We start from the raw sequence: 11,675 nt of genomic DNA on the forward strand, positions 1-11,675 counted from the left end.
GGGCACAACTTCAGAAGACAGGAGAGGCCCCGCCCAGATGACCGAAGCTCAGCAGCCAATTGCCTCCGCGACTAAAGAAATAGTTTCGCTCAAAAAATTGTGACTGCTTCTAAAACGCGTATTTCTCAGTATAAATATGATTTGTGTATCTTGATGAGTGGTTTAGTAAAACTATCATGATGCAAATGCTTCAGCACAAGCCGGATCGCGAGAGAAAAATAACTCCGTGCCTTCTACAACGCTGTGCGTCGTCTGCTACGGAGTGAGATCGACGGCACCGGGCACGTAATTACAAAACAGTCTGGCTCAATAGCATAGGATTCATATGTACTTTCTGTGTGTTTTCACAAGCTTATTTTTTTAATGTGTGAGGCTTATTTCTCAATTGCTACTTGTTTCTTTTTTTTTGCGGTTGCGAACCTACAATCTCGTGAGTACACGCACGTTCGCGCACGGCATTGCGTACCTCTTTTCCGCCATGGAGCCGAGCGAGGTGACATTGGAACGCGAGCCTTTGTTGCCGAACGAGCCTTGTGTCGCATCGATGATCACACCAACAAGGAGCGTCGGCAAGAGCAGAAAGACGCGGGTTCGATCCTGGCTGCGGCGGTCGAATTTCGATGGAGGCGAAATTCTAGAGGCCCGTGTACTGTGCGATGTCAGTGCACGTAAAAGAACCCCAGGTGGTCGAAATTTCCGGAGCCCTTCACTACGGCGTCCCTCATAGCCTGAGTCGCTTTGGGACGTTAAACCCTCATAAACCGAAACCGAAACCTCGGCAAGAGCAAGAGCGGCCGCATCCTGAACAGCGATTCACGCAACATGATCTTCCACTGCTACACGTTTTGGCGTAACAGGGAGCCTGAACGCAGAGTAGAGGAGACGAGCAAGTTTGTCGCTGACATGCTCGGTGTCAGCGAAAGGACTGTGTTCAGGGTGAGGTAGGAAGTTAAAGCTTCGCATTTTTGGGGTGGAAAACTGACGACGCCGTCGCGAAAGCAACTACGCAATGCGGAGAAGAGAAGACGCAGCGCGAAGTTTGACAGCTTCACGTTGTGCGCGCTGAGTTCATGTGTGCACGATTTCTTTCGCCGCAGAGAGATACCGACGGTCGAGAAGATCACTACCGAGTTCTCGGAGCGTATGGAACTCCCATCACTAAGGCGGTGTACCGTGCGTCGCTGGCTTGCCGAGATCGGCTTCAAGCACGAAAAGAGAAGCCGCAACTCGCTGCTTATCGACCGGGATGACATCACCGATTGGCGGAATCGCTACCTCCGTGACGTGGAGCGCTACTGAGTGGAAGGCCGAAAGATCTGCCTGGACGAGACATGGGTGACGGCGGGACACACTCGGTCGATCGTGTGGGCAGACACCGTGGTGCAGAAGCGCGGACGCCTGTTCGCTCGAGCAAATGGCCTAACGACGGGTCTAAAACAACCTTCTGGGAAAGGTCAGCGCCTGATCGTCTCGCACATCGGCAGCAAGGATGGCTTCGTCGACGGCTGCTTGGATGTATTCCGAGGCCAAAAGACAGGCGACTACCACGACGAAATGGACGGCAATCGCTTTGAGGGCTGGTTTAATGGCGTTCTGCAGAAGTTGCCAGCTGGTAGCGTCATTGTTTTAGACAATGCACCTTACCATAGCCAGCGAGAAGAGAAATTGCCAACGACGGCCTGGAAGAAAGAAGATACAGGAGTGGCTCACTAACAAGAACATCACCTACGCTGAAAGGATGATAAAGAAGCAGCTGCTTGCGCTGGTGGCATCTGTAAAGTCACGCTGTCTGAGCTACATCGTAGACAATGCAGCTGTAAGCGCCTGTTGCATTGTACTCAGGCTCCCGCCATACCACTGCGAATTTAATCCCATTGAGCTTGTGTGGGCCAAGGTCAAAAATGGCATCGCTGCGGACAACAGAAACTTCAAGCTGTCCACGGTCGACGCCATCTTGAGGGAGAAAATCAAGCACGTAGCGGCGGAAGACTGGGCGAAGAGCATTCGGCACGTGATGGACTTGGAGGCAAAGTTCAGACTAGACACGTCTGCGAGTGAGTACATTCAACCCATCATCATCCAGCTGGGTGAAGATGACACTGAAGAAACCGACTCCGACTGCGAGCTGTCTGGCATTGAGCCACTCGACGAAGCATAGCGGCTTCTTTTAACGAAAGAACAGCCTTTATTAGGGCTACCAAAATTTTTCTGGTTGGTTCGCAACAGACAGCCATCCATTCCGTGACCTCTGAAATAATTAAGCAGTTCCATTTATAGCGTATTCCTTATAATAGAAGCTCAATTCTGATAAGCAACGTCCTGCACACATTGTGCTCGATTTAAAAAGGGGCACAGAAACATAGTTTAAATGCTGGTATATCTGAATTGAAACACAACTGTTAACTCTGATTATCTTTGGTGGGCTCAAAATGCTCATTCAGGCAGCCACCATCGAGTTTGACGGGCCCCATGTTGAAATAACAGTATTCAAGGCACGCTTTATAGCTCTGTTAGCAGTCTGCACTGGAAATCGCAGCTATGTCATAGCCAGTGCTGCTGCGATACCAGTAATCAACACGAAACTGACAGCCACTGTTAGCAGCTTGCACGCCAAAGCACATTCATGTGGTTGCATTGTTGTTTTGGTTATCTGGCTCACACAAGTAATGAGAATAAGAGAATAAATATAAAACATCATTAGCTTATTGAGGCCCAAAATGCTCATTCAGGCAGCCATCGTCGAGTTTGACGGGCCCCATGTTGAAATAACAGTAGTCAGAGCACGCTTTATGGCTCTGTTAGCAGTATGCACTGAAAATCGCAGCCTTGTTATAGCCAATTTTTAATTTATTTATCGGACTTTGGCACTAACGCGAATGCAAGCACAATTATTAACGTGAATAACTTTGCTAACATTTTTTTGTCATATTTAGGTACCGGAAAAATGCTCAGCAAGGTTGAATGTGTTTTAGTGAGTCACTTTGTTCAATACAAGCCGTAGGCAAAATGACGGCTAGATTCAGACAGTGATATTGGTGAGGTAATAAATGGTGAAAGGTGCAAAAGCTCTTACGGCACTGCTTTGCTGGACTCCATTCACTAGAAAACTGCATTTGTAATGATGAAAGCGTCAAGACAGGAAATGATAATCCACTGCACAATGTTATGTGTACCCCCACATGTGACGGGCAGCGAAACCATCTATTTATTAAGACTGAATGCAACAACATCTCAAGATGCTGTTGCACAATATGGCACCCTTTCATGTGCACTCCTGGCGAGCTGCCGTATGCACTGATGCATAAACACATTCACAGGGGTAAAAGACAAAGTTATTGCGCAAGCCACGTGATGCTTTTATTTTGTATCTGTCAATGTTTCTGTTGTCACAGCTGAGAGAAGTTTCTTTACTGCAAGTTGGTTAATCACGTTGCGACAACAGCACAAGAAGCAAGGTCAGAATAGTAGGAGAAAACACAGCAAGATGGCAGACTGAGGAGGCAAGGTAGACAAGAGTATAAGGATTTAATGACACCGAAGAGGCCAGCGCTGCTATTCACAGGACTTTGTGCTTTGAATGAGACGAGTTAATGAAATTGTAAAGGTAGAGGTGGATGCAGCATGCTTACAAGAACAAACACAAAAATAAAAGGACAGAAATAGGAATAATAAACACATACACGCACAGAAGCACTCACATATTCACACACATGCACACAAACGCTAGTGCGAAAACTAAGATCTAAAATGCAAAAAGGGGAAAATAACAAATAAACAAACACGCAAGAAAGCATGCACACACATTTAACGCAGACGCGAGTAGAGGTATTAGGAGTCAGTTCACAAGCAGCTGTGCCTACTTTGTCATACTTTTATTTGATGTACATATTGGCTCTGTTGCCTTCACTGTCTTGGAATTTTTTTAGTAGCAATATATCATAACAATCGAAAAGCAGCGTAAAGCTGTGTTGTGGGAAAGCAAGTCAAGCGCTGGCAGCACAACTGATGTGCGATTGTGTCACAGCAGGCATTCTACAGCTGGCACGTGCAGTGAGCAAAGAATTCTAAGCCATACAGAGACGCGAATTCATGCCAAGCTCCCTTGTAAAGGTACCAGTGTATCGGTCATAATTTTATATTAGTACTAAGGCTGACATTAAGGAAACAAACACTGCTCCCACACGCCTGGCCGTTAATAATCCAATGACCTTCGCTCAAGCAGCGCGTGTTAGTCACTGATTGTTAGCACTGGTGGAAAGTGATCAGTCGACGGTGCTACACAACACTCGAACGACGCCCTGCTAGACGCTCGGCTATCTTGTCATACTGCTGCCAACGATCGAACGTTTGCGCGCTGAGCTGGCAGCAACAAATCTTTGTGTTGGAGGTTGCTTCCGCAAATCTTTTCGGTTGAGGAACTTGTAGGTTGGTTTCATCCGCGCACGCTTTTCTCATTTATCCTGAGAATGGTTTTGCTCCATCACTTCGCCACGTCCGACGAGAAACGCAGGGGCACAGTACACAAACACACCCGCCGCTCACAGTAGGTACCAGACTTTGGCAAATTCTCCTCGTCGTAACTTCACTTAGGAGCAAAACAAAACACCACAGAGCAAACACGCACGATATTTGTTTGCAGCGGTGTGCCGCTGCGGGATCCTGTTTCCAGACGAAGCGCACTCACCGATGTTCGCTGTAACCTTTTTTCGTCGCCTCACTGCTCAGAACAAACGCACGCGGCAGAAGTTGTGCATCGTAAGCTTGCAATAGTATTTCCGGCATGACAGACGCCCACAAACAATTCGATGTCACTCTGACGAAGGGAGACGCACACAGCTGACGCGGCCCGGCACAGTTCGAAGCGAGGGCGGCCATGTTAGGCATGTTCTTCGTCGGCGGAGTCACCGGCCGTCCGGCCCATGACGTCACCTGAAGTGCGCGCCTATTGGCGGAGGCTCGTGTGCATCCGCCTTTGAGGGGCTAATGCCGCTGCCTTCTTAAGTTGTACCCTTCAACAAGTACAAACCGCCCTTTTTGCCGCGCCGTTTACGTTGAGAACCGCGTCGACCGCGCTCCGTTACCGCGTTAACGTTTCATTACCGCCGCCATTTAGCGATTTAGCGTTGAACTGGATTGGCTACCTAAGCTTGTGGGAAACCTGCTAGATTCCCGCCGTGGCGTCTGCGCGGCATCCCGCGTCGCCCTCTTTCCCTTTCTCCCGCCTCGGGCGGCGGAGAGACGGCTGGTGGCTAATCGCTGTCATTCGGCCGCAGCTCCGCCCCCGGCTTCCCAAGGGCCTTTGCCATTGGTGACTTTTGGCGGGAATTCGGGACCCGTTTGGGGTGGTCGCGCGGCGCGCGACCGTCCGAGCGGGGCTCAGAGAGAGAAAGAGACCCCGCTCCGAGACAGCGTAAGGGCCGTTGTACGATCGTTTCGGAGCGCCTTCCGCCTCGTCCGCTTCGCGAGCGGGCCTGGCGGATCCGCCTCGTTCGGCGAACGGATGGAAAGGTGGTGAACTTCAACTTTCTGGCGGACGAGCGCATCCGGCCGGGGACCGGATTGCAGCTATTGGCTGCTTTTCCCGTGACGTCAGTGACGTCTCGAGCCCCTCCGCCCTCCGCCTCGGTTCTGCCCCGCCGGGGCAAGATGGCCATCTGTCGACTGAACTGGGGAGCGCAGCCTGGGCAGTGGCAGCGATGTCGCGAAGCATATTATATTGTACACATCTTGATATTACCAGTGTTCAGAGCGACTGCAAACTTCGCCGCGTTCAGCAGTGGCGAGCGATAGTTGCACTAGTTGAATTCTGTAATCATCTACGCTGACGGAGTTGACAGAGCGCCGCTTCAAACCGATGCAAGGCCTGTGCAGTGGCGGTGTCACGAAGAGTTTATTTCGAGCTGTTTGTGGTTGTTGTAAGCGTTTGTAATTCCTGCGAGGATCATCACGGACAGCGGCGAGTCACGGTGAATTTCTTGTGCGTGCATGAGCTGCATAGCACAATGACAAGTGTCTGCGTAGTGAACGTGATTGCGATCGGAGCGAGTGCTTTTACGTCAAGGCAGAGAAATGTGTGCCTGCGAAAGCTCACGACGGACGCTGTGCTTTCCGAAAGCTGAAATGATCGTGGCGTTGCGCAGCTAGTCACATTCGTTGCGATGGTTGCAGTGATCGCTACCACACTACGTTATTTCTGCTACGTATCCATTACCATTTTGATCGCGATTCGTGCGGGCGCTGTGCTCGAGTACTGCCGTGTGTGCGACATGACACGATCTTTGCGGCACGGCCGTCGGACTGTTTTCCGCGGCGACAAAAGCAACGCTGCCATCCTTTTGCGTCTTGGTGCTCCATTCAATACATTTTGTGATTATGGGTGCTCGGGTTACGAGTGGCCGGCGGCACTGTGTGACTTGTGTGAAAACATTGGTGTGCAGTGCAGATTGTGATGACCCCCATAATGCGCAGGTCCACACGGGACGGAGAGGCAAAGAGACACCGTATGGCTCAGTTTAAACAAACAGGTATATTCAATAATTACACATGATTAGGATTATACATCAGAGGCTGGGGCGTCCGAGCTTACGTGCCGACGACTTCATGGGGGCGATGGAGTGGCTCCGGAGTTGGGCTCGAGCGGTTGCTGGCAGAAGCTGCACGCCGTCGGGCTTCAGCGCTGAAGGCCCTCTTGGCGAACGATGTCGTCCCTTCCTCTAGTGTCGTTCGGCTTGGAAGATGAACAGGAGGCGAGCTTGTAGATGATGACAGCAGAGCATAATTTTACAACATACATATACAGAGAGTTAAACTGGAAAAAGCAGAACTGAATTTACAAAAGAACAAACTTTGCACTACTTTACTCATCGACCGGGCAGGTTAGTGCCTAAGTAGCATCACATTACATGCTAAGCATGGAGCCCCAGCTCAGACTGGACTGCATCCGTTTACATGCGCTTTTAAGCACTTGATTAACAAAGGACTAAGGGCGGTCATTTTCAGTGGCCCGCCCAAAGCATCAATTCTCCAATCAAAAATAACATGCGAGATGGGGACAACCCTTGGGTTGGGCTTAGCCTCGAACCCAGAGTCTTGTTAACAACACAAACTAAATAAACAAAAACGCCACAACTCTCTCTCAAGTGAGAGTATCCACAGGCTCTCCCTTCGGAGCTAATCCTTGCCCCATGCATGCATACCGCCACCCACCATCGGTCCGCGTCGCCCGTCAGCAACAGAGGAGGGGGCGAAAGGGCCCACGATGCTGCCGGGCTACCGACGGCGGGACACAGCTAATAAGCATGAAGGGGTTCGTCTGTCGCTCCGGGAAACCAGATTAAGGGTCGCCCCTGTCTTCCCACATTCTTGGCGAGTCTTGCCTGTCCGCCATGACAGGTGTCCGTCACGGCCCTCCTGGGAATGCGCTTTTGTTCACGAGGCACGGCGGGAAGCTGTGGGTGCCTTCCCGGCGATAGCCCACGTCAAAAGGGGGGGGGGGGAGGGGGTCCGTGCGTCAAGCGACAATTTTCGTTCCCCGTATGTACTCGGGGGCTCTCGGTTTCCGCGTGTGCCGGCGTCCTGCTTTCTGCAAAGGTATGCAGCTGGAGAAGAGGGGCGGCCTTAAGCCCCAACTCGATGCACACACAAGGAATGTACCTCGTAGCACACAAGGAATGTCACACTCGCTCACCCTCCAGAAGAATGTTCTCCGAACATTTGAGTCCCTGCAGCTCCCCTTGTCTTTCTGAATCGCCTCGCACAGTGCGTCCGACAAAACACTTTTCGCTGCACTCAACACCACTGCACAACACCATATGCCTCCGCTGTCATAACTGGCGTCTCCAGGGGCAGCACTGATCTTCTTTTACAGATAAACATGAAACTCAGCACCCAAGCCTCTCCTTTCTAGTCCAAAATGGACGAAATAAATTTACCACAGTTATAAAGGAGCTCCCACTTCTAGCACGATCACGGCACAGACAAAAATATAGATAACGAAAGGAAGTAGGGCAGGTTCTGCATGCGCTCCGCATGCTCTCCTGTGAAGGTGTTACTTAATGACAGAAAGGTTTAACTACCAACTCCGATAACTTAACACATAAGCACATAGCAATGTTATGAGCTGTGGCATTACACAATTCTAACCAGTTCAAAACTCCGCTCTGTTTACGCCATTAGTCCGACTTAGCTTTCCGATTTCGCAGCGGATATCGGCCTTCATGAGTCATACTAAGTAAGTCTGTGCCCCTTTGTCTGCTTTGGGACTCGCGAGGGCTCGTGGCAGGAGCCTCTCCTGGCGTTATCTGCGCGGCAACCTCGCGCGCTTCTTCTTCTAGCAATGCATGAAGTAAATCCGGTGGCATTCTGGCCGTCACCTCTGGCGCCTGCCGAACAAATGCAGGAGAGGGCGTTTCTTGCGAACTATCTGCGCGCTCCGCTTCACTTCTGTCCCCATCAAAATCCGCGCTTTCCCTTTCCTCATTTCGTGAATACTGAACCGGTGCCGACTTGAGGCGATTTGCGTGTATCCTTATCAAGCGCCGGTTCACGTCTCGGACTCTGAAGTTTACCGGAGAAAGCTTCTCGACAACCTCGCACGGTCCTCTCCACTTCGTCTGGAACTTACGAGCTAGCCCAATCTGCCTTTGGCAGTTTTCAATGTACACGCTGTCCCCCACATTAAACGGCACGTCTCTAGCACTGCGATCGTGCACCTCCTTCCTGCGCTTCGCCGCTTTCTTTAAGGCCTCCTTTGCGATGTCCCTCGCCACTTGCAAGCGCGATTCTAGCTCCACCTTATAGTCGTCCAGTGAAGCGTACGGGACACGACGGGGGCCCTCTGGCACTTCACTAGGCTGGTCCGGGTCTCGGCCGTAGAGAAGAAAGAATGGCAATTCGCCCGTGCTCTCGTGTGCTGCGGAATTGTAGGCAAACATTGCATACGGGAGCCACAAGTCCCAGTCCCGCTGGTCGCGCGAAACAAAATGCGACAGGAACCCGGCCACGGTTTGGTTCAGTCGCTCCACCGCGCCGTTGCAAGCCGGATGGTACGGTGTTGTCTGCTTCTTAGCGATCTTAAGCAGCTCGCAAACTCTCCTCATTAGCTGCGACACGAAGTTCGTTCCCCTATCTGTCAAGAGTTGCCTCGGGGGTCCATGTCGGAGCACGATCTGTTCGACAAATGCTCTTGCAACCGTGTCTGCCTTCTGATCTGGGAGTGCTACCGCTTCCGCGTATTTTGAAAGGTGATCGACAAATACTAAAATATACTTGTTTCCGGAAGTGGTCGTGGGCAATGGGCCCATTATGTCCATACCTGTCCGCTCGAATGGAGCCGAAACCTCAGGGAACGGCTGAATTGGAGCTGGTCTTCGTCCCTTGGGTGTTTTTCTTTCGAGACAGGAATGACACTTCGCACAGTAGTCTCTAACATCCTGCGCATGCCACTCCAAAAGTACAAACGCTCCACACGCCTGCGTGTCTTCGCTACGCCAAAATGACCGGCGCATGGCGCATCGTGAAACGCGCGAAGAACCCTTTCTGTCCACGACCGAGGTATGACGACTCTCTCCCAAGCGGTTTTCTCTGGTCTCCCTTTCCTGGTTGGCCTCGTGCGCCGACACAGGGTGCCGTCTTTGCCAATGAAATAACCTAGCTGTTCGGGGTGAGACGGTGCGCCCTCTAAGCTTTCGATTATTCGCTTCAGGTCAGGATCTTTGCACTGCTCTGTGCGTAATTCGGCGGGGTCGACTACGGGGACAAACTCATCTATAGCTGCCACGGCAGCTGTGCGGCTGAGTGCATCAGTATTCAGATGTGTCTTTTCAGACTTGTGCTCAACTTCAAAGCAGTATTCCTGCAGGTGTAGATTCCATCTAGCGAGTCGCGAGCTAGGGTCCCTGACACTCATCACCCATTTCAGAGGATGGCAGTCTGTGACTAGCTTGAATTTGCGGCCGTAAAGGTAGCATCTGAAGTGCTTTACTGCCCAGACAACGGCGAGGCACTCCCTTTCCGTAGCTCCGTACTTTTGCTCTGTGGGGCTCAGCTGTCGGCTAGCAAAAGCAACGGGATGTTCTTTGCCCTCGATAACCTGAGATAGCACGGCACCAACTGCGAACTTTGACGCATCTGTAGCCATAACGAAGGGCAAATTAAAATCCGGGTGGCGCAACAGCGGTGCACTCATTAGCTTCCTTTTCAGGGCCCCAAAAGCATTCTCCGCGTTTTCGTCTCAGCGAAAGGCGACATTTTTGGCTGTTAAGGCGGTGAGCGGCTTAGCGAGCTTGGCGAACTCCTCTATGTGCCTTCGGTAGTAACCGATCAGGCCGAGAAACTGCCGGACCTGGCGGACGCTAGTCGGGGATGAAAAATCCGAGACACACCTTAGTTTCTCAGGGTCCGGTCGCACGCCGTCAGCTGAAACAACGTGCCCGAGGTATTTCACCTCGTTTTTGAGGAATAGGCACTTAGAGGGCTTCAGCTTGAGACCAGCTGCTCTTAGTCGCACCAAAACCTGCTCAATATTGCGCAAATGTTTATCAAAACTGTCACTGTATATGATAATGTCATCCATATACACGAAGCACAGCCTCCCCAGAAGACCTGCCAGGATAACATCAGCGGTTCTCTGCCAGACAGCAGGGCTGTTGGCCAGACCCATCGGCATTCTTTTCCATTCATAGTGCCCTGAGGGCGTGTTGAATGCCGTTTTCTCGGCATCTGCCGGATCCATTGCTATCTGCCAGAATCCCGCCGCCATGTCCACTACCGTGAAGTACCTGGCAGAGCCCAGCTGAGAAAGCGTCTCCTGTATATTGGGGATGGGGTACGGATCGATGCGAGTTACGGCATTTAGTTTGCGGTAGTCCACTACCAATCGATACGAGCCATCTGGCTTTTCCACCAATAGTGCTGGTGCTCCCCAGGGTGACTTTGAGTGTTCGACAATGCCGCGATCAATCAGGTCCTGCACCTGCCGCTCCATCTCCTCACGTTGGGAGTAAGGAATCCTGTACGCACGCTGGTAAACGGGCGATGAAGTGCCGGTTTCTATCCTGTGCTTTATAACGCCACAGCAGCCCAAATCCAGGTTGAACGTGGCGAATACCTCCGAGTAGTCGTTCAGCAAACCAGCCAGAGCCTCCCTCTCCCTGGATTTTACGTGAGAAAGATCGAACGACACCTTTGGAGCAGCCGAAGGACTAGCATGCTCTACAGTTGCGAGTACCGTATCGGTGGGCTCATGTTGCTCTATCGCAGAGGTGAAGAAAGCCAATGTTTTGTTCTTGGGAAGGCTCAGTGGCTGCTGGCTACACTTAACCACCCGTAGGGGCACTCTGTGGGCGTCATTAACTGTCACGAGGCACGCGGCTGCCTTCAGGCCATTGCTGAGAGAGTCGACCGGCTCAAGCACTCCCACGGCGCCGCTCTCTACATCTGAAGGCACAAACGCGTACAAAATGTGCTCCGACCAAGGAAGGACGACCGCCTCCTCGACCAGCCGGACGGCAACCCGCGAATATACCTTCTCCAATGATCCCACTGTTTGACGGGTGTCAATATCGGTAATGCGAATCTCAGCCCCTCTCCTGTTCAAAAACGGAACTTTTGAGCCGCCCGCATTAACCTCTTCCTCAGAGAATGAGACTACTACCTTCCCTTTTCTCAAAAAATCC

General features: G+C 51.5%; 1 pseudogene; it reads left to right on the forward strand.

The window, feature by feature from the left end:
- Positions 1 to 478: 478 nt before the first annotated feature.
- Positions 479 to 1,423, forward strand: LOC144120367 (uncharacterized; annotated as a pseudogene).
- Positions 1,424 to 11,675: the final 10,252 nt, after the last annotated feature.

This window comes from Amblyomma americanum, chromosome 2 (genome assembly GCF_052857255.1).
Source record: "Amblyomma americanum isolate KBUSLIRL-KWMA chromosome 2, ASM5285725v1, whole genome shotgun sequence".
NCBI lineage: Eukaryota > Metazoa > Arthropoda > Arachnida > Ixodida > Ixodidae > Amblyomma > Amblyomma americanum.